The following is a 23,506-nucleotide window of genomic DNA, read 5'->3' on the forward strand; positions in this document are numbered from 1 at the left end:
CAGTTTTGCAACATCTGGAGGGCTACAGATTAAAGACCACTGCACAGTGATCTCCAAACTGTGGCCCTTCAGATGTTGCAAAACTACAAATCGCAACATGCCCAGACAGCAAAAAGCTGTCTGGGCATGCTCGGAGTTGTAGTTTTCAACATCTGGAGGGCTACAGTTTAGAGACCACTGTATAGTGGTCTCAAACTGTAGACCTCCAGATGTTGCTAGGCAACTCACCGGCTTCCGTAGGATCCAGGGAGCCAGCCGCACAACATCGCCGCCCGCCGATCACCGTCGCCCGCAGCCTCCGGATGGGTAAGTGGATCTTCTGCCGCCGGTCCTCTGTCAGTTTCCTTGTTCTGCCCTGCCTATTGTGGGTGGACAGAACGGGGAAACCCGATCTGCTATTGGTCGTCGCTCTTTGACAAACAATAGCAGGGATAGGAGGGGTGGCACCCCTGCCACCTCCCTCCTATCCCTTCAGGGGGATTGTGGGTGTCTTGGACAACCGCAATCCCCCTTATATTCTGAGTCACCGGGTCACCATAGACCCGTAAGGACCCAGAATCAGCGCAAATTGCCGGTGTGAACTCACCGGCAATTTGCGTCGAACACCGAAATGGGGGAGTCTGATGACCCCCCTGGGCATTTGCGCGGGGTGCCTGCTGATAGATATCAGCAGTCACCCCGGTCCGATCCCCGCCCGGCATGCCTCGGGGACCGAAATTCCCACGGGCGTATGGATACGTCCTAGGTCCTTAAGTACCAGGAAGCCAGGGCGTATCTATACGCCCTAGGTCCTTAAGGGGTTAAAGTTCATTTTTGTTCTGGATCAGAGTCCTCGGCGTGGGGACTAGCTGGGTGTTGTGATCGAGTAGCCGGATTGCTGTTGGGGGTGTTAGAAAAGTCCAAAGGAAAGGACATGAGTTTTCTGCTGCATTTTCTGCATTATTGTGACTCATAAAGGCAGAAACCCCCAGAGTACAGGCAGGTAGAAAACATACCAAGGAGAGGGTACAGTCATGGCCGTAAATGTTGGCTCCCCTGAAATTTTTCAAGAAAATGATTTATTTCTCACAGAAAAGGATTGCAGTAACACATGTTTTGCTATACACATGTTTTTCCCTTTGTGTGTATTGGAACTAAACCAAAAAAGGGAGGGAAAAAAAGCTAATTGGACACAATGTCACACCAAACTCCAAAAATGGGCTAGACAAAATTACCACAGTGCTCTCTGCTGACTCCATTTTAGGAACTGTAGGATAGGTTTTCTATGGGGATTTGCTCCTACTCTGGACAGTTCCTAAAATGGACAAAGGTTTCAGCAGAGAGCACTGTGGTCAGGCAGAAAGGAAATTTTAAAAGAAAATAAATTCCTGTGGATCATATAGCAGCAGATAAGTACTGGAAGCATATAAGTAATTTACAAATCTGTTTAACTTTCTGGCATCAGTTGATTTAAAAAAAAATTTTCAGTGGAGTACCCCTTTAATATTTGGTTGCATACCCTTTGAAAAAAATTACTGAAATCTGTTGCTTCCTATAACCATCAATAAGCTTCTTAGACCTCTCAGCTGGAATGTTGGACCTCTCTTCCTTTGGACCACAAACTGCTCCAGGTCTCTCTAATTGGAAGGGCGCCTTTTCCCAACACCAATTTTAAGATCTCTCCACAGGTGTTCAATGGGATTTAGATCTGGACTCATTGCTGTCCACTTCAGAACTCTCCAGCGCTTTGTTGCTGTCCATTTCTGGGTGCTTTTTGACATATGTTTGGGGTCATTGTCCTGCATCTGAGATCTTGACCCAAGATCTCGGATGCAAACCCAGCTTTCTGACACTGGACTGCACATTGCAACCCAAAATCCATTGGTAATCCTCAGATTTCATGATGCCTTGCATGCATTCAAGGCACCCAGTGCCGAGACAGCAAAACAACCTCAAAACATCATTGAACCTCCATCATATTTCACTATAGGTACTGTGTTCTTTTCTTTGTAGGCCTCATTCCGTTTTCGGTAAACAGTAGAATGATGTGCTTTACCAGAAAGCTCTATCTTGGTCTCAACTGTCCACAAGACATTTTCCCAGAAGGATTTTGGCTTACTCAAGTTCATTTTGGCAAAATGTAGTCTTTCTTTTTTATGTCTCTGTGTTAGCAGTGGGGTCCTCCTGGGTCTCCTGCCATAGCATTTCATTTCATTTAAATGTTGACGGGTAGTTCGCGTTGACACTGATGCTCCCTGAGCCTGCAGGACAGCTTGAATATCTTTGGAACTTGTTTGGGGCTGCTTATCCACCATCCAGACTATCCTGCGTTGACACCTTTCATCAATTTTTCTCTTCTGTCCACACCCAGGGAGATTAGCTACAGTGCCATGGGTTGCAAACTTCTTGACAATGTTGGGCACTGTTGACAAAGGCAAATCTAGATCTCAGGAGATCGACTTGTAACCTTGAGTTTGATGATATTTTTCCACAATTTTGGTTCTCAAGTCCTCAGACAGTTCTCTTCTCTTTCTGTTGTCCATGCTTAGTGAGGCACGCACAGACACACAATGCAAAGACTAAGTCAACTCCTCTCCTCTTTATCTGATTTCAGGTGTGATTTTTACATTTCCCACACCTGTTACTTTCCCTAGGTGAGTTTAAAGGAGCATCACATGCTTGAAACAATCTTATTTTTCCACAATTTTGGTGTCAATAATTTTGTCCAGCCCATTCTTGTAGTTTGGTGTGACATTATGTCCAATTTGCTTTTTATCCTCCCTTTTTTTGTTTAGTTCAAATACACACAAAGGGAATACACATGTGTATAGCAAAACATGTGTTACTGCAAGGAGAGGGTATAAGGCCACATACAAGGGGCTAGGGGCCAGGAGAGAGAGGGTATTTCAGGTGCAGTGCAGAAGATCTCTCTGTACCCGGCCTTGTCACACACTTGCTGGGCCATGCCCTCATTCCCCCTATATTTAGTTTTTCAATATATTTAACACACAAACAGAATGGGCTCCCCCTAGAGCTACAATAGCTGGACTTCTTAAGTTAAAATCTGGCACCAATTTAAAAGAGGCACACTATAGGGTTATGCAAATATAGGCTCAACGCAATTGAATGTCTGTACAAGTTTATTAGGATCCACTTGACATTATTCATGATCTCCCAAACCAGGGCACAAGGTGAGTAATAACAACAATACAAAGAGAAGACCAAGCTGAAGAATATACCAGAAATATATCCCAAATCTGTGGGTGCCATGGATCATCTGAATTTGAATATATTATACCCACCAGATGGAGGAGACGAGGCAGAAGTCTTCTTCTTAGCTTTTCACTGTAATGCAACACAAAGTTCTCACAAAATGAAGCCTCCATCAGCCGTGGTTTTTTAATTCATAAAAGTTTTGTGCTCTCATTGTATTTTAGAGCAATAAAATCATTTATTTCAGTGTAGCATTCTGACAATATACTTAAAATGGTTACATTTTATTTCAAATCATCCTTATGTATCGACTCCAAAATAACTGTGGTTACTGATAACAGCTGTGCATGTGTGTACATACTGAATGCAGTTTATTTCATATGATGTGCTGGCTTTTTATTTCAAAGAATGCTGATTTATACAACAGATGCCTTTAATTCATGTATTTATTTGAGCATAATGATCCTAAAATATAAGCTTTCTTTATCCTATAAATTGGCACAAAGATTGGTCTCTCTGGAAACAAGAAGCACTACCAATAATATGTTCTCTTCCCATCATCAAACTATTAAATAAGCTTCTTGGATAAGCTAATAAAGACACCAATTGAAATAAGTTATGACAATTATTGGCAAGAGACAGTACAGGCTAGTTAGGATTTTGGAAGAGTATGGCTTGGGACATTTGCAAGCCTGGACAACACATGACAGTTTGTGGAGAGAACAATGACTATCATTGTGATGCTGCCAAATCCATTTTCTAGTTCATAATAACTAAAAGGAAGATTGGGGGAGATGATCCATTGAAATTTGTCATTATGCAACATTTCCCACTGTCCTTATGGTGCTTTTTCACAGAGGCCCAATAATTCTAAATTTCATTGGATCAGTGGCTTGCCGTGAAGTTTATCAATGAGATCTTTGTTCAAAGAAGAAATGTATAAGCAGAGTAGAATATTAGTTTTTTCCAAATTGTAGAATCTCATGTGTCTAAATGCAGTCATATAGAAACAATAACAGGAATGTTTAATAACATAATTGTTTTCACCTTATTCATATAGGATTTATTGGTTATTAGTGGGGGTGCACAAAAAGACTTTGAAGACTCGCTATTCCAACATGGCCTATAATCCACCAAGTATTACATGTTTTCCTGACCTGATCATGAAATCTTCAATATGAAACATGTATGTGGTTTTTATGTGTCTTATTTGAAGTTTTAAATAAGGCTAAATTTATCCAAATTAAATGCCAGAGGCCTAGGCTTCTCTAGCTCATATAAAAACAAAAAGGGGCAAGTTCCACAAAAACGATTCAAAACCTTTGAGCTTTATTTTTGCCAGTTAAAGGGGAATTTCCATTTCAAGGATATCTCCTATCCGCAACAACCCAGAATGATAAAATGGTGCACACCACAGGGCTTGAAAATGTTCAGAATTCCAGAGAGAATTAATGTACTTTTTCCAATTCTCAGGATTTGTGAGTTAGAACCCCACCATTAAACCTATTATGCCTTATCTTGGTGATAGGGGATAACCTCTTAAGATGGGAATACCCTTAAAGAATAAAACATGTGTTAATAAGTTAATAAATATTTACCAACATCCAGGGGTGTCACTAGGGGGGGCTAACGGTGTTATAGCCCCGGGTGTAACCCCAATAGCCCGGGGCTCAGCGCCGCTGCTGCTCACTGTCTTAAACCGGCCGTGGCACAATAGCACAGCGGCCACTTCAAGACAGTGAGCCTGGCGGACGGCCCGAGTCTGGCGAGGGATATCGCGCAAGTGACGTTCTTCCGCTGACCCAGGCAGGAGGACATCAGTGACGTCACTCTTCAGGCCGCCGCTGGAGAAAAGAAGCGCTGACAGGTGAGTGTGTCTGTATCTGTGTTTGTGTGTGTGTCTGTATGTGTCGGGGGGGGGGGGACTGTGCTACCTAATATGGGGAAACTGCTACCTAATCTGGGGAATCTATGCTACCTAATGTGGGGAAACTTCTACTTAATGTGGGGAATCTATGCTACCTAATGTGGAGAAACCGCTACCTAATGTGGGGAAACTGCTACCTAATGTGGGGAATCTATGCTACCTAATGTGGGGAATCTATGCTTCCTAATGTGGGGAAACTGCTACCTAATGTGGGGAAACTGCTACCTAATGTGGGGAAACTGCTACCTAATGTGGGGAAACTATGCTACCTAATGTGGGGAAACTATGCTACCTAATGTGGGGAAACTGCTACCTAATATGGGGAAACTATGCTTCCTAATGTGGGTGGGGAAACTGTGCTTTCTAATGTGGGGAAACTGCTTCCTAATGGGCAAACTGCTTCCTAATGTGGGGAAACTGCTACCTAATGTGGGGAAACTATGCAACCTTATATGGGGAAACTATGCTACTTAATGTGGGAAAACTGCTTCCTAATGTGGGGAAACTGCTACCTAATGTGGGGAAATTATGCTACCTAATGTGGGAAAACTATGCTACCTAATGTGGGGAAACTGTTTCCTAATGTGAGAAAACTGCTACCTAATGTGTATAAACTATGCTACCTAATGTGGGGAAACTATGTTACCTAATGTGGGGAAACTAGGCTACCTAATATGGGGAAACTGCTACCTAAGGTGGGGAAACTGTTACCTAATGTGGGGAAACTACTACCTAATGTGGAGAAACTGCTACCTATTGTGGGAAATCTATGCTACCTAATGTGGGGAAACTGTTACCTAATGTGGGGAAACTGCTACCTAATGTGGGGAAACTACTACCTAATGTGGGGAAACTGCTACCTAATGTTGGGAAACTATGCTGCATACCTAATGTGGAGAAACTATGCTGCCTACCTAATGTGGGGAAACTATGCTGCCTACATTGACCCACATGGTGAAGAGGTGGGGTAGAGGTGTTGGCCACACCACGACCCCACCGCCATCTTATGTCCCTCTGTAGATGTTGGAAAAGTACAACTCTTAGTATGCCAAGACTGTGTTTGCTGGGTGTTGTAGTTTTGCAACATCTAGAGGCACCTTGGTTGTAAAAAAAAAAAAAAAACACTGCTTTGAAAGGCTTCCACAACCAGGGTGCCTCCAGGTGTTGCAAAACTACAATTCCCAGCATGGCCATACAGCCAAAGGCTGTTTCGAGCATGCTGAGAGTTATAGTTTTGCAATGGCTGAAGGCACCCTGGTTGGGAAACACTCACATGCAGTCATACTGGGCTACCTAACTTATCTACATACATGCCTACCTAACTGCCTATATAGCTATATACCTGATACCTACCTAATTACCTAAAAAAAAAAACTGGCTACCGAACAACCTGGCTAGTTAACTACCTACATACCTGACTACTTGGCTACCTATCCATTTTTACTGAGCAGGACACCAAGGCGGCATTTTTTAGTGTGGAGGCCTATAGATGGGGAGATTGTGTAGAGGAGGGCACTGGCACTGGAAAAATGCGGAGTCTAACATGTTTTTCCTGCAGATGCAGAAGAGATGAAGTTTTAGCTTGAAGAAGCCATCATATTGGTCTGATCGAAATGGAGAAAAAAAGGAAAGAGGACGCCGCTGGTCAGAAAAGATGCCATCGGTGAGTCCCTAGATGTAATTTTATGCCTACGTTCTCACGTGCATATTTTCTGCTGCAGATTTGCTTTAGTAGATTTTGCTGCCCACTACCTCTATATAGTCCTGTATATAATCACTTATATGGTATACAGAGCCAGTGGACAGCTGATATATACCTCCATATGGTCCTGTATATAATCACTTATATGGTATACAGAGCCAGTGGACAGCTGGTATATACCTCCATATGGTCCTGTATATAATCACTTATATGGTATACAGATCCTGTGTACAGCTGGTATCTACCTCTGTATGGTGAATGTATTTGTGAATATGGTCTTTTGTATAGTTTATTTTATTCAGTAACAAATACAGTGTTATTTGTCAGTGGTAATGGTGGTCATTGTATGGCGGTATTATTTGTTCCTACTGGTAACACACAAAACTAGCAGTGTGTACCTGTGCACGTGTTCATTTGTTTGGAGATGCTGAAAATTTTAGTTCTTTGTACTGGTATTATTGGTAATATTGGTCTTAGTTTTGGTTAGATATGGTCACTAACAGTATGGCGGTAATATGTATGGTGATAATTCTCCTTGTATACTGGTATACTGTGCGCGATTGGATGTGAATGAGGGTGTGGTTAAGGGCATGACTGGGGTGTTGTTAGGGGCATGGCTTCCCATGGATACATTGAAGATATTCTAAATGAGTCAAACGCTTGCTTCTAGTCCTGGTTTCTTTCCTTGTGTTGCTAAATTTATGATTTTCCCTTTAGATCAGTACTTAATCGGGGTCTAATTCATGGCTGGAGAGGGGTCTGTGGGAGAAGGGAGGGAGAAGAAAATATGTACAAACCACTTTAATAACCTCTTAAGGACATTGGACATAAATGTATGTCCTGGTGCCCTGTACACCAGGATGTACATTTACATCCTGTAAATAAAGCGACCACGGGAGCTGCATAGTTTCATGCATGATGGGTCCCGGCTGAAGATCTGCCAGTAACGGAGAACATTAGCGATTATGCTGATGCCCCCCATTAACCCCTCAATACTGATCTGTAGTATTATCAGGGCTTAGTTCGGCTCATTGAAACCACCCATGGCATAATTGCATACTGAGTCAAAATGATGGCTGGTCTCCTCACCTGCCGGTGAATGGCGTAAGTCCAAAATGACTGCTCTTTGGTCACATCATATCATAGAAAAATTAAATAAAAAGTGATCAAAAAGTTTCATATATATGCAAAAGTGGTACTAATAAAAACTACAGATCACAGCACAAAAAAAATTAGTCCTCATACAGTCCCGTATATGGAAAAATGAGAAAAGTTTTAGTGATCAAAGCAGTACAATAATAGTAAAACATGTACACATGGGTATCTTTTAAATTGTATATATATATATATATATATATATATATATATATATATATGTAAATTAGGCTGACTTATACTTACAAAAAACTGCTTTTTAATTCCTCTGGGAGTAAGGCCAACAGTCAGAGAGGCGAAGCTTACATTGTGCAGTTGACAGTTGCACTTTAATGCTCTTTACCACATCATTCCCCCCTCCTCCTCAGTCTGATCCCCCTGTGCCACATCGTCCCTCCCCCTTTATCAGCCCCTGTGCCACAACACCCACCCCCCTCTGATCCCCCTGTCACGCCGAGCGCTCCGGGTCCCGCCGCTTCCCCGGAGCGCTCACGGCGTGCCCGTGCATGCAGCGCTCCGGTCGTCCCCGCTGAACGCGAGCGCTGCTTCCATGTCTCCGGTGGGGACGCGATCTGATGTATGGGACGTGCCCGCCCTCGGATCGCGCCCCATGTCTCTCACCTACCGCTTCCTCCTGTTCAGTCCCGGCATACACGTTCCCGCTCTCTAGCACGAGCGCGTGCTGGGTCTCTCAGATTTAAAGGGCCAGTGCATCATTAATTGGTGCCTGGCCCAATTAGTCCCAAGCACTCCCTACACTATATAAACCCTCTTCCCCTTCCTGTCCTTGCCGGATCTTGTTGCCTAGTGCCCTGTGAAAGCGTTTCTGTGTGTTCCATTGCCTGTGTACCCAGACCCTTGCCGTTGCCCCTGACTATGAACCGTTGCTGCCTGCCCAGACCTTCTGCTACGTCCGACCTTGCTCTTGCCTTGTCCTTGTGTACCGCGCCTGTCTCAGCTGTCAGTGAGGTTGAGTCGCTATCGGGTGGAACGACCTGGGGGTTACCTGCCGCAGCAAGTCCATCCCGCTTTGCGGCGGGCTCTAGTGAAAACCAGTAACCCCTTAGATTCTGCTCCCCTGGTACGGCCCACGCCATCACCTCACTGACACAGAGAATCCACCACCTGTGTCCTCCCTGCATACTAGTCCGGATCCTGACAGTAGATCCGGCCATGGATCCCGCTGAGGTCCCGCTGCCCAGTGTCGCTGACCTAACCTCCATGGTCACCCAGCAATCACAGCAGATCGCGCAACAAGGACAACAGCTGACTCAGTTGACCGCTATGCTGCAACAGCTTCTGCCACAACAACAGCAACCATCTCCTCCGCCAGCTCCTGCATCTCCTCCGCAGCAAGTGGCTGCTCCCAGTTTCCGCCTGTCTCTTCCAGACAAGTTTGATGGGGACTCTAAACTGTGCCGTGGGTTCCTGTCCCAGTGTTCCCTACACCTGGAGATGATGTCGGGCCAATTTCCTACAGAACGGTCTAAGGTGGCGTTCGTGGTCAGCCTCCTGTCTGGAAAGGCCTCGTCATGGGCCACACCGCTTTGGGACTGCAATGATCCTGCCACTGCTACAATCCAGTCCTTCTTCTCTGAACAACGTAGTGTCTTTGAGGAGCCAGCCCGAGCTTCCTCAGCCAAGACTGCTTTGATGAATCTTGTCCAAGGGAGTTCTTCAGTGGGCGAATACGCCATCCAGTTCCGCACCCTCGCCTCTGAGCTATCCTGGAATAATGAGGCCCTCTGCGCGACCTTTAAGAAAGGCTTATCCAGTCACATCAAAGATGTCCTGGCTGCACGAGAAATTCCTGCTAACCTGTCTGAACTCATCCATTTGGCCACCCACATCGACATGCATTTCACGGAAAGACGCCAGGAACTTCGTCAGGAAAAGGATCTTGTTCACACCAGGCAGTTTCCCTCCCAGGCTCCTCTCTTCCAACGTCCTTTGCAATTTGTTCCTGTGCCTCCTGCCGAGGAGGCTATGCAAGCGGATCGGTCTCGTCTGACCCAACAAAAGAGGACTGGCCGTAGGAGTGAAAACCTGTGCCTATACTGTGCAAGCACTGAACATTTCCTAAAAGACTGTCCTATTCATCCTCTGCGTCTGAGAAACGCTCCCACTCACCTAGTTAACGTAGGAGAGTCGTTTCTAGGAGTGAATTCTACCTCTCCACGATTGACTTTACCTGTGCGGATAGCTATACCCGCTAGTGCTACTTCCTTCACCGTTGTGGCCTTCTTGGACTCGGGTTCAACAGGAATTTTCATTGAAGCCTCCCTAGTCAATAGATTCAACATTCCAGTTACCAGTCTTGTCAAACCTCTCTTCATTTCTTCCGTCAACCGCACTTAACCGCTACTCATGAGTGTTGGAGTTCACCATCATGAACATATTGAATTTTTTGTGCTACCCAACTGCACTTCTGAAATACTTCTGGGCTTGCCCTGGCTCCAATGTCATTCGCCTAGCCTCGACTGGGTCACCGGGGACATTAAGAGCTGGGGATCTACTTGCCACAAGCGATGTCTCCACCCAGTTTCTTCCTGCCAGGTCTCCATGGCTACTCCATTGCCAGGTCTTCCTAAGGCCTATCAGTACTTTTCGGACGTCTTTTGTAAGAAGTAGGCAGAGGTCTTGCCTCCACATAGACCCTATGACTGCCCTATCGACCTGCTCCCTGGTACCTCACCGCCCCGTGGTAGGATTGACCAACTCTCTGCCCAGGAAATCCAAGCTATGTCCGAGTACATACAAGAAAACCTCAAAAGAGGTTTTATCCGGAAATCTTCTTCCCCGGCTGGAGCTGGATTTTTCTTTGTCGCTAAAAAAGATGGATCTCTCCGCCCTCGTATTGATTACCGCGGTCTCAATAAAATTACTGTAAAAAATCGCTATCTTCTGCCTCTACCGATTGCGAGGTGCCAAGATATTCACCAAACTTGATCTAAGGGGCGCATATAACCTCATCTGTATTCCAGCAGGCGATGAATGGAAAACCGCCTTCAATACCAGAGATGGTCACTTTGAATACCTGGTCATGCCTTTTGGCCTATGCAACGCCCCAGCAGTCTTTCAGGACTTTGTTAATGAGATTTTTCGGGACATGCTGTATTCCTCTGTGGTAGTCTACCTTGACGACATCCTCATTTTTTCCTCCAACCTATAGGAACATCGCCTTCATGTTCGTTAAGTGCTCCAGCGACTATGCCAAAATCAACTTTACACTAAAATTGAGAAGTGTCTATTCGAACGCAGCAGTCTTCCCTTCTTGGGTTACAATGTGTCCGGACAAGGTCTTCAAATGGACCCTGATAAACTTTCTGCGGTAATGGATTGGCCTCGTCCCACTGGCCTGCGAGCAATCCAAAGATTTCTCGGATTTGCAAATTACTATCGTCAATTCATTCCCCACTTCTCCACCATCGTTGCTCCTATTGTAGCACTGACTAAGAAAAATGCTAATCCGAAATCCTGGCCGCCACAGGCGGAGGAAGCCTTTAACCACCTTAAAGCCGCCTTCTCCTCTTCTCCAGTCTTGTCCAGACCTGATCCTCAGAAGCCCTTCTTCCTCGAGGTTGACGCCTCCTCTGTTGGAGTCGGAGCTGTTCTCCTACAAAAATCCGCTAAAGGAAAAAATGTCACCTGCGGATTTTTCTCCAAAACCTTTTCACCTCCAGAAAAAAATTATTCCATCGGAGACTGTGAACTATTGGCGATTAAGTTGGCCCTTGAGGAGTGGAGACACCTTCTGGAAGGATCCCTTCACCCCATCACCATCTATACAGATCACAAAAATTTGTCTTATCTCCAATCCGCCCAGCGGCTAAATCCTCGCCAGGCTAGGTGGTCATTGTTTTTTGCCCGTTTCAACTTTCAGATCCATTTTCGTCCCGCAGACAAGAATGTCAGAGCTGATGCTCTATCTCGTACCACCGATGCCTCTGAAGCCGAGACCCTTCCTCAGCACATCATTCCCCCTGAGTGCCTGATCTCTTCTGCTCCTGCTTCTCTGGTACCTGTCCCTCCAGGAAAGTTCCTCCCCGTCTTCGCCTCCAGACCCTCAAATGGGGCCATTCCTCCCTTCTGGCTGGTCACGCTGTTGAAGCAATTTTTGGCTGGTCACACTGGCGAAGCAATTTTTTCTGCAGATCTTTCGTCTTCACAGGCTTCCCATGCATATCATCTCGGATAGAGGCTTTCAATTTGTGTCTAAATTTTGGAGAGCTCTCTGCAATCAATTAAAGATCAAATAACATTTCTTGTCCTCCTACCATCCGCAGTCCAAGGGACAAGTGGAGAGAGTGAACCAGATCCTTGGTGACTACTTGCGACATTTTGTTTCCTCCCGCCAAGATGATTGGGTCGACCTGTTACACTGGGCTGAATTCTCGTACAATTTCAGAAACTCTGAGTCATCCGCCAAGTCTCCGTTCTTTGTGGTGTATGGCCATCATCCGCTTCCCCCCTCCCCATTCCCACTCCATCTGGAGTTCCTGCCGTAGATGAATTGACCCCACTATCTGGAAAGAGACTCAAAAGTCGCTCTCACTGGCCTCTTCTCGCATGAAGAAACATGCGGATAAGAAAAGAAGAACTCCTCCTGTCTTTGCCCCTGGTGACAAAGTGTGGCTCTCTGCCAAATATAGGTTTCGTGTCCCTAGCTACAAGCTGGGTCCTCGTTACCTCAGACCATTTAGAGTCAAAAGTCAAATCAACCCTGTCTCCTACAAGCTCCATCTTCCTTCTTTTCTTCGTATTCCTAACTCCTTTCATGTATCCCTTCTCAAACCTCTCATTCTTAACCGCTTTTCCCCCGAGGTCACTGTTCCTGCTTCTGTCTCTGGGTCCTTTGACGTCTTCTCGGTAAAAGAAATTCTCGCTTCCAGGGTCGTCAGAGGTAAAAAAAAAAATTCTTGTTGACTGGGAGAATTGTTGTCCCGAAGAGAGATCTTGGGAGCCCGAGGACAATATCCTCGACAAGGAACTCATCCATAGGTTCCTGGGCTCCATAAAGAGGGGGAGACCCAAGGGGGGGGTACTGAGCCGCGAGCGCTCCTGGGAAGTGGCGGGACCCGGAGCGCTCGCGGCGCTCCCGTGTATTTAGCGCTCCGGATCGCGCCCCATGTCTCTCACCTGCCCCTTCTTCCTGTTCAGTCCCGGCACGCACGGCCCCGCTCTCTGGGGCGCGCGCGCGCCGGGTCTCTCAGATTTAAAGGGCCAGTGCACCATTAATTGGTGCCTGGCCCAATTAGTCCTAAGCACTCCCTACACTATATAAACCCACTTCCCCTTCCTATCCTTGCCGGATCTTGTTGCCTGGTGCCCTGTGAAAGTGTTTCTGTGTGTTCCATTGCCTGTGTACCCAGACCCTTGCCGTTGCCCCTGACTATGAACCGTTGCTGCCTGCCCAGACCTTCTGCTACGTCCGACCTTGTTTCCCATATTTTTTTTGGGAAAAATATAATATAAGAGGTTATGTATAATAGACTTATGGGGATAGAACTTTGATCCATCCAGGGATTTATTCGGATTTATATTGGAGTCGAGAAGAAATTTTTTCTGTCATGAGGCAGTTGGCATCAGCCTCATGGGGGAGGGTTTGCTTTCCTCTGCATCAACACAGTAGGGTTTTAGGTTGTCCTGGATGGACTTTTGTCCTTTTTTCAACCGCACAAACTATTTCACTATGTTACTATGTAAACTTGTATCAGATAAATAATACCCCATGAACTTCTAAAGGAGATGTTTCCTATGACTTGCAAATGATCTGCAAGAACTGATTGAAGAATATTTTGTGTTTAACTTATATATAGTGCAGGACTCATGCACCTCTACAGTACCCCTACTATGGCTTCATACAAGGAGGGAAATGTACAGTAATATAGTCTGGTGATTGAGCCTTTAAAATATAAGCAGAAGAAAAAAATAAACTCTGCCATTCTTTAAATGGGCACTGTCATTAAAAGTAATTTTTAATTATGGTAAATAAAAAATCTTTCTAATGTACTTTGTTTAAAAAATGAAGTTTTCTACTTTACATACCAAGTAATTGTTTCTAACAAGACAATTCTAAGTGACAATAATAAGTAAAACATCTTCACCTATATTATCAGGACATTTCTGCATGTTTCAGCTCACACATTCTTTGTGAAGTTAAAATACAAAGTGAAGGATGTGACTATATGTAGATGAGACAATCAACAGACACAGTACCACAATAGAAAGTGAGAAAAGAGAAACAATCACTATGTACAAATCAGACAATACAACAGGGGTTTTTTTAAAAAAAAAAAGGACTTGCCTTTTACCCTGTGGTGCTGTGAGAGTCTTTCAAGGGAGCTGCGGTATCTCTTGTATCTCTAGCAGACACACCGCATGCTAGGCTAGAATGGTCTATCATGACCAAAAAATTATCACTGCTAGGGTGTTAATGTGATGACTGAAAGTGATGACTGCTTGAAGGAGGAATTACTGCTGGGAGAAACATCAGATGTTTGAAGGGGAATACTGCCATACCAGTGACTGACACATCACTTATTTTTATGGATGCAAAAGATATGCCCATTTTTCTATATACTGTGTGCACAGACATGCACTTTCACATGGACTTACATAGAGCACATTCATTTTGCAAAAAGGGATGCAAATTTTCAGCAATTTTACAGACAAAAAAAAATAAAAATAAAATATATATATATATATATATATATATATATATATATATACCTGAAAATACCTGTGTGAACATGGCCTAAAAGTGATAACTGCTGGAGTCAGAATGAGCTATTTCCCCTGAAAGTGATTACTGCTGAGGGGGGACGATGAATTGTAAGAGCTGAAAGTGATTACTACTGGGGATAAGGTGAGAACCCTGAATGTGATCTCTGCTGGGGTGGATGAGAGGTGAGTGCTGAATGTAATTACTGATGTGGAGGGGGGATAAGCTGTTAGAGACCAAGGCCAGTGGGGGGAGGTATTACAGAGCAGTACCTAAAACAGGTTGCTATGCTATGCTGTGTTAAGCCTCCTTTTTTCATAAACTGTTATTTTAAAGTTTTTTTAGGGGCTATAAAGTTAATAGTGACTAATAAATACAAGTGTTGTGTATTACTTGCTACTAGTTTAAAATGTTGGCTTTTGAAAGAAACATTTGGTAGGGGTGCCTGAAGGCAAAACATTTTTCCCTCAGGGGGCTAAGAAGATTAACTCCTGAAAGAGGCACTGTCATTATAAAACATTTTTTAGATTTTGTAGTACTACTGATAAGATGACGTTTTTAAATATACATTTATTTATTTTTTAAATTCTATTTTACTAAAAAAAAAAAAAAAAAGGAAAATAGCCACCACTAGGGGTCATTTGTCTTTATGCAGACAGACTACTCTGTATTTTGCAGCATACTGAATACCAGCCATCAAGTGTGTTGGTATCCAGTATAGGAGATCACCATTGCACCACTACAGTCTTCAGCTGTTCCTAAACTACAACTCCCATGATGGGAGTTGTAGTTTTACAACAGCTGGGGGTACAATCTTTGTAAAACTCTGTTTTAGAGCTTTGTATTCTCCAGCTGTGTGCCTCCAGTTCTTGCAAAATTACAGACAAAGGATGTGTGGGCATGCTGGGAGTTGTAGTTTTGCAACAGCTAAAGCTAACACTGCTCTAACACATTGCTTTATAAACACTGCAGCTCCAGCTGTTGAAATGCAAAACTACAAAACTCAACATTATTCAACAACCAAAGCTTTCTCTGACTCCTGAATGACAAAAAAGGTGATCAGACATTCAGGAGTCTGTGAAAGCTGAATGACACATATAATGACAGCTATGTTGATTAGCATCCAGCTTTACTAGGAAGATAGAAAATGTATGAATAAAAACTACTGTGCAGTGATTTGCAGACTGCCAGTCATCCACAGTGAGGGAGAGATATGGACATGCCCCCTCCATAAGGCAAGAACAAAAAGCAAGTGAGCTACATATAAATGCTATTTGTTAGGGACATATAGGTCCTAGACACATAAAAATTATATGTACATGATAGGATAATATATCACTTTTTTTTGCACTATGACAGGTACATTTTAAGGACAAAGGATGTTTATTTCTGTCAGGAGCTGAGCGCACGTCATACTCAGCGAGTCCTGGTTTCTATCAGCAACCAGGACCCATGGCTAATGCCGGACATTGCCAATCAGACTGATGTGCAGCATAAACCTTTAAAAACTGTATAAAACAGGAGAAAACTAATCCGGCTAGCTCAGTGGGCTGATCGGGACTGCCATGGCAAAATCATGGCTTCCCGATCAGCTGAAAGGATGGCAGAAGGTCCTTTACCTGGCTCTCTGCCATCCGATCAGGGCCCCAAGGCTCCAGTCAGCTATGGCAGACTGGAGCAATGGAGCACCAACAACACTGATCAATGCTATACAATGGCATAGCATTGAACAGTGTTTTCAATGGTTGCATGTAATAGTCCCCTATGGGAACTAAAAAATAGTTTAAAAAAGTGTACATGTGAATTAAAAGGGTACTCCATTGAAATCCTTTTTTCTTTTAAATCAACTGGTGGCAAAAAGTTAAACATATTTGTAAATTACTTCTCTTAAAAAATCTTAATCCTTCCAGTACTTATTAGCTGCTGAAAGCTACAGAGGAAATTCCTTTCTTTTTGGAACACTGATGACATCACGAGCACAGTGCTCTCTGCTAACATCTCTGTCCATTTTAGCAACCATGCATAGCAGATGCATAGCATATGTATGCTAAGGGCAGCATGATGGCCCAGTGGTTAGCACTGCTGCCTTGCTAGTGCTGGGGACTTAGGTTCAAATCCCACTAAGGGCAACAATAAATAAATTATCATAATAACATCAGCAGAGAGAACTGTGCTCGTGATGTCATCAGAGACCATTCTAAAAAGAAAAGAATTTCGTCTGTAGTATTCAGCAGCTAATAAGTACAGGAAGGATTAAGATTTTTTAATAGAAGTAATTTACAAATATGTTTAACTTTCTGCCACCAGTTGATTTAAAAGAAAAAAGGTTTTCACCAGAGAACCCCTTTAACCCCTTCCATAATAAACATTTAAATCCCCCTCCTTTTCCTATTTCTTAAGTAAAATAATATAAACAAAATTAAACATGAATGTATGTAGTGTTGCAGCTCGCGTAAATGTTCAAACTATTAAAATATAATCCTTAAAAAGCGTAAGAACTCATATAAACGCCATAACAACATCCAGAACAGAAAAGATCTTAAAGTCAGCTTTTCTTCAGTGGAATCTTGCGATATGGACACCAGTGATCCTGACCTGCAGTCCGTTTCGGCTGTTCCATCTACCGCGTCTTCGCCCCTGCCGGCAACACCAAGAGGAAAGCCGCAAAGCAAATCGGCAAAAAACGCCGTGCAGGCAGAAAACATTGTTCCCGGCAAAAGAACGAGACGTGATCACAAGAGGTAAATGCTACAATTCCTATATTTAACCTCTTGGCGACAATATTGTCAGAGACTCAGTTACATGTACTGTCACGAGGACTGTCCTTTGCCCCCACCTGCAGATTTGATTTGTTTCGGACATTGCTAGACCTGAATCGCTTTGTTAGAAATATAACTTTACCCAAGCATTTTTCTGTTATTGATAAAAGCATTAATGCAAATGTTGTTTCAAATGATGACAATGATGTGGGAGAAGGTGGTGAGATAAATGTTTTGCAGCAGATTTCTGACTCTGACTTGTCCATTTCATCTAAGGTTAATAGGTTGAGCTCCACCGCCGGCTTTAATTTTATGGAGTTGGCATTGTCGTCCAATCTACAGGATTTATGTGACAGTGAATTTACAACAGATATCCCTAAATTTACTGGTACTAACAGAGAGTGTTACCCGATTATGTCACATACTCCTGTATTGGATACCTTTCAGGAAGCTGCCGAGTCTGAATTAACTGTGTTGTCCAGAAATCCAGGTCCCAAATGGAATAATTTAACCTATATAGAGAGGAAAGCCCTCAAAGACCTGGTAGATTTGGACAACATAGTTATCAGACAGGCTGATAAAGATGGGGCGGTGGTTGTCTTAGACAGTGGGTTGTATAAGAAATTAAATATGGAAATGTTAAATGATACATGCACGTATAGACCCCTGTCTTGTGACCCCCCCCCCCCCCTTCTTTTAAAAAGACACTCAGTTCCCTTGTGCGCCTTGGAGTACAGGGCAGTCATATTTCCGAGAAATTAATGGAATACCTCATTATTGACTGCCCTGTTGTAGCAATATTTCATTCGCTACCTAAGGTGCACAAGGGTACATTTCCTCCTCCCCTCAGACCAATAGTAGCCGGCATCTCGTCGCTTAATGAACATCTGTGTGAATGGGTGGATTCTTATCTTCAACCACTCATTCCCTCTATACCAGGATACCTTCGTGACACTGGGCATGTGCTAGAAATGATGGACCTTGTTAAGTGGAAAGACCATTACATGTGGGTGACAGCTAATGTCACCTCACTGTATTCCGTGATACCCCACAATTTGGCCATCACAGCTTTACAGTGGTTCCTGCATATTTACTCTTGTTACCCTCCCGGGCTGCGGGACTATCTATGCATAGTGGTAGACTATCTCCTTAAACATAATTATTTTATGTTTAATGTACAGTTTTTCTTACAGGTTACAGGAGCTTCGATGGGGGCAAAGTTCCCCCCCTCTCTCGCCAACATTTATATGTGTTGGTGGGAGAGGGAGATTCTCTTCGCCCCCACCAACCCTTACAAACAGCACATCATCTGGTATGGCCGCTACATTGACGACCTCCTGTTCATCTGGGAGTCGGAGGTGGCAGCCATACAGGGTTTTACTTCCTACCTTAACCACAATAATCTTAACTTACATTTCACTGTCACCATGGAACCCAAAACCATCAATTTTCTGGACTTACACCTCTGGGGTGATGTGGCTAGCGGAGCAATCAATACCCGAACACATTGGAAAGATACAGCTGTAAATTCGATATTGCACGCTAGATCATGCCACCCCAGACACGTAATTGAGAACTTGCCCACTGGAGAAATGATACGTGCACGTACAAACTGCTCACAGATAACGGAGTTCAGAGAGGAAGCTGTTGCCATTGGCAACAGACTAAGAGCCAGAGGGTATCCACAATAGACTATTGATCGTGCCTTTAAATTAGCTACAGAGAGGGATAGAGATGTCCTTATAGGACGTGACACAATTTCTAACAAGAGTGCTAATAAAATCGAAAAATCTCCTTCCCCCATAGTCTTTTCCACTCAATACAGTTCAGATTATGTGTCCATTAAGAAGATTATAGATAAGTACATGCCCATTGTCACTGTGGACCCTGATTTTAAACCTGTTCTATCGGAAGGATACAGATGTGTTTCTAAAAGGGCCCTGTCTATAGGACAACGTTTATCACCCAGTCTGTTCTTGGAGGGTCCACAGAGGAAGCCAACGTGGCTTACATGTAAAGGCTCCTACAGATGTGGAGCTAGTAGATGCATATGCTGCAGCTTCATGTCATGTTCTACCACCTTCGCTTCCTCTGTCAATAAATTAAGTTTCCCCATTCAGCAATATGTCAACTGCAATACGACCGGAGTCATTTATTTGTTCACGTGCCGCATTTGCAGTTTGCAGTATGTGGGTTGCACCACCAATTCACTAAAAACACGTATCCGCAAACATATCTCAGATGTGCCCCACTTTTTATCCCGCAATGTATCTACTGTTTCCAAACACTGTGCGGAGTGCCATGCTGGTGACACATCTGGTCTATGCTTGCAAGGAATCGAAAGGGTCAGCATGCCTACTAGAGGAGGCAATTTAAAACAAAAAGTATTAGATTGAGAGATCTATTGGATTTTGAAGTTGGAAACTCGTTTTCCAACAGGTCTGAACAGGAGGATAGATACCAACCTGCATTATTGACAGCATTTCTAACTAGGCGTTGATGTTAATTCCATGATCCACCCATCAACTTACAGGTCTGTTCACACGGTAGTTTTCTTCTCTTCCTCTTCTGTTTGTAGCGGTTTTCAGATAGTTTATCACTTTTAAGTATTTCTTCTTTTTTAGATTCCTGTCACATTTTAAAGTAATATGGATAGATCCGGTTTTGTGTTCTTTATCACAGCCGGCATTTTATATTGATCCATATTCTTTTCTCTTTTTTTTTTTTTTTTGTGTCTGTATAATTTATGGTCTATGGACCTAATTAAAGTTGTTTTTATATGACAATATAGCAATTTATGGACATATATATGTATTCATTCAATGTACAATATGGTTTATGTTAGAATACATTGTGCTTGTTGTCATGGACGTTTACATGTGGGCGGTACTGACTCGCTCGCACAGGTGTGCGTGATATCAGTTCCGGCCTCCCATATATAAGTGATCCCTCTAAGTACATACATTGTATGACTAAGGCCTCTGCGTAAGGCCGAAACCTGTACCTCGTTTCTTTGTGATGTTCCATTTGGCATGTGAATAAATCACAACATTCCTCGAGTCTCTGTGCTGGACCTCCATTTCTTTCTCTGCTACACGTTTGGGTGTTGTCCACGCCCGGTCCGTGCCGCACCTGAGGTGAGCTGAAGCTCTGCAATTGCTTTTTGCTGTTTCTTTGAACATTAAAATATAATGGCGTTTACGTAAAAAAATGCCAAAGTCTAAAATTGTGTATTTTTGATCAATTGATTATAAAAAGCGATCAAAAAGTCCCATGACAACAACAATGGTACCAAAAAAAACTACAGATCACGGCGCAAAAAATTTGTCCTCATATAGCCCCATATGCGGAGAAATAAAAAAAGTTATAGGGATCAGAAGAGGACAATTTTAAGCATACTCATTTTCGTACAAAGTTATAATTTTTTTTAGAGGTTGTTAAATATAACAAAACCTACACAAATGTGGGTATCATTTTAACCCCTTAAGGACATAGCGTTTTTCCATTCTTGCACTTTCGTTTTTTCCTCCTTACCTTTTAAAAATCACAACCATTTCAATTTTGCACCTAAAAATCTATTTGATTGCTTATTTTTTGCGCCACCAATTCTACTTTGTAATGACATCAGTCAATTTACCCAAAAATCCACGGGTAATCATTGTGTGACAAAATTGAAGAAAAAAAACGTTTGGAATTTTGGAGGCTTCCATTTCTATGCAGTACATTTTTTCAGTAAAAATGACACCTTATCTTTATTCTGTAGGTCCATATTATTAATCATAACTACATGCACAAAAATGAATACGTTTAAAATTGTCATCTTCTGACCCCTATAACTTTAAAAATTTTCTGCGTACGGGGCGGTATGAGGGCGCATTTTTTGCATTGTGATCTGGAGCTTTTATCAGTATCATATTTGTTTTGATCAGACTTTTTGATGGCTTTTTATAAATTTCTTTATGGTAAAAAAAAGTAACCAAAAATATGCTATTTTGGACTTCGGAATTTTTTTGCGTTTCACTGTAGATTTTGTGGTGAAATTAGTGATGTCATTACAAAGTACAATTCGTGGCGCAAAACAACAAGCCCTCATATGGGTCTGTAGGTGGAAAATTTAAAGCGTTATGATTTTTAGAAGGGGGGAGGGACAAAAGTGCAAAAAAAAAACTGTCACGATTCGGCTTACAGGTTGTGGATCCACTGTGTCAGCGAGGGATTGGCGTGGACCGTGCTGGTGGACCGGTTCTAAGAGGCTACTGGTGTTCACCAGAGCCCGCCGCAAAGCGGGATGGTCTTGCTGCGGCAGTAGCAACCAGGTCGTATCCACTAGCAACGGCTCAACCTCGCTGACTGCTGAGAAGGCGTGGGACAGAAGGACTAGGCAGAAGCAAGGTCAGACGTAGCAGAAGGTCGGGGCAGGCGGCAAGGTTCGTAGTCAAGATGGATAGCAGGAGTTCAGGTAACACAGGCTTTGGACAACACTAAACGCTTTCACTGGCTCAAGGCAACAAGATCCGGCAAGGGAGTGCAGGGGAAGTGATGTGATATAGCCAGGGAGCAGGTGGAAGCCAATTAAGCTAATTGGGCCAGGCACCAATCATTGGTGCACTGGCCCTTTAAGTCTCAGAGAGCTGGCGCGTGCGCCCTAGAGAGCGGAGCCGCGCGCGCCAGCACATGACAGCAGGGGACCGGGACGGGTAAGTGACTTGGGATGCGATTCGCGAGCGGGCGCGTCCCGCTGTGCGAATCGCATCCCCGACGGCCATGTCAGTGCAGCGCTCCCGGTCAGCGGGACTGACCAGGTCGCTGCAGGGAGAGAGACGCCGTGAGCGCTCCGGGGAGGAGCGGGGACCCGGAGCGCTCGGCGTAACAAAAACATTATCCTTATGCTAAGTTTCTACTTGTTTTTTGGTCCTGCGTTTTTTTGGTTTGAAAAAAACGCAAGATAAAAAATGAAAAAACCCCAGTGCAATTTCCTGCGTCTGGCGTTTTTCTTGGCATTTTTTAATTTGTGTGGAAATTGCATTTTTGGAATTTTTTTTTTGGTAGCCAAAATTTGTTGGGTACCAAAAAAATAAAAAGAAAATAAAAGGATGTGATATTTTTATAACAAAATTTTAATACATTTTTAATAGTGTGTGGATGTGTGTGTTTCACTTTTTTCTCTATTTTTTTAAATGTTTTAAGTAGTAATACTACTCCCAGCATGGAACAGACTGTTCCATGATGGGAGCAGTAGTACCTGTACTAATAGACATATCACCCGATGCGATCGTCCATAATATTGCAGAGATGTGGAGCGGCTCTATGCAACGCTTGCATCTCTGCACTATACTCCGGCCATTGATGTGAATAGAACATCACTCATTCATAGTTTCCGCCCAGAGTGGGGATTGGCCGGATGGTTGCAGCCAATCACAGCTCTCAGCGGGAAATATGAATGAATGATGTTCTATTCACATCACTGGCCGGAGTATAGTGCAGAGATGCGAGTGCTGTATAGAGCCGCTCCACATCTCTGCCATAGATAGGACGATGGCAGCGGGTGTCAGGAATGATACCCAATGTGATCTGTCCTTGACTGCAGGTACTACAGCTGTAGTACCTGCAGTTAAAGGGTACCTTTCATCAAATAAACTTTTGATATATTTTAGATTAATAAATGTTGAATAACTTTCCAATAGCACGTTAATGAAAAATATGCTTCTTTCTATTGTATTTTTCCCGATCAGTCCTGTCAGCAAGCATTTCTGACTCATGCTGGAGTCCTAAACACTCAGAGCTGCCAGCCTGCTTTGTTCACAGCCAAACAGGCTGTGAACAAAGCAGACTGGCAGCTCTGAGCATTCTCCTTTGTGAACAAAGCAGACTGGCAGCTCGTAGTGTTTAGGACTCCAGCATGAGTCTGAAATGCTTGCTGCCAGGACTGGTAGGGAGACCCCTAGTGGTCATTTCTTCAAAGTGGAAAAATTTAATAGAAAGAAGCATATTTTTTAATAACATGCAATTGTAAAGTTATTCTGCATACATTAATCTATAATATATCA

The sequence above is a fragment of the Hyla sarda genome, chromosome 8 (genome assembly GCF_029499605.1).
Source record: "Hyla sarda isolate aHylSar1 chromosome 8, aHylSar1.hap1, whole genome shotgun sequence".
NCBI lineage: Eukaryota > Metazoa > Chordata > Amphibia > Anura > Hylidae > Hyla > Hyla sarda.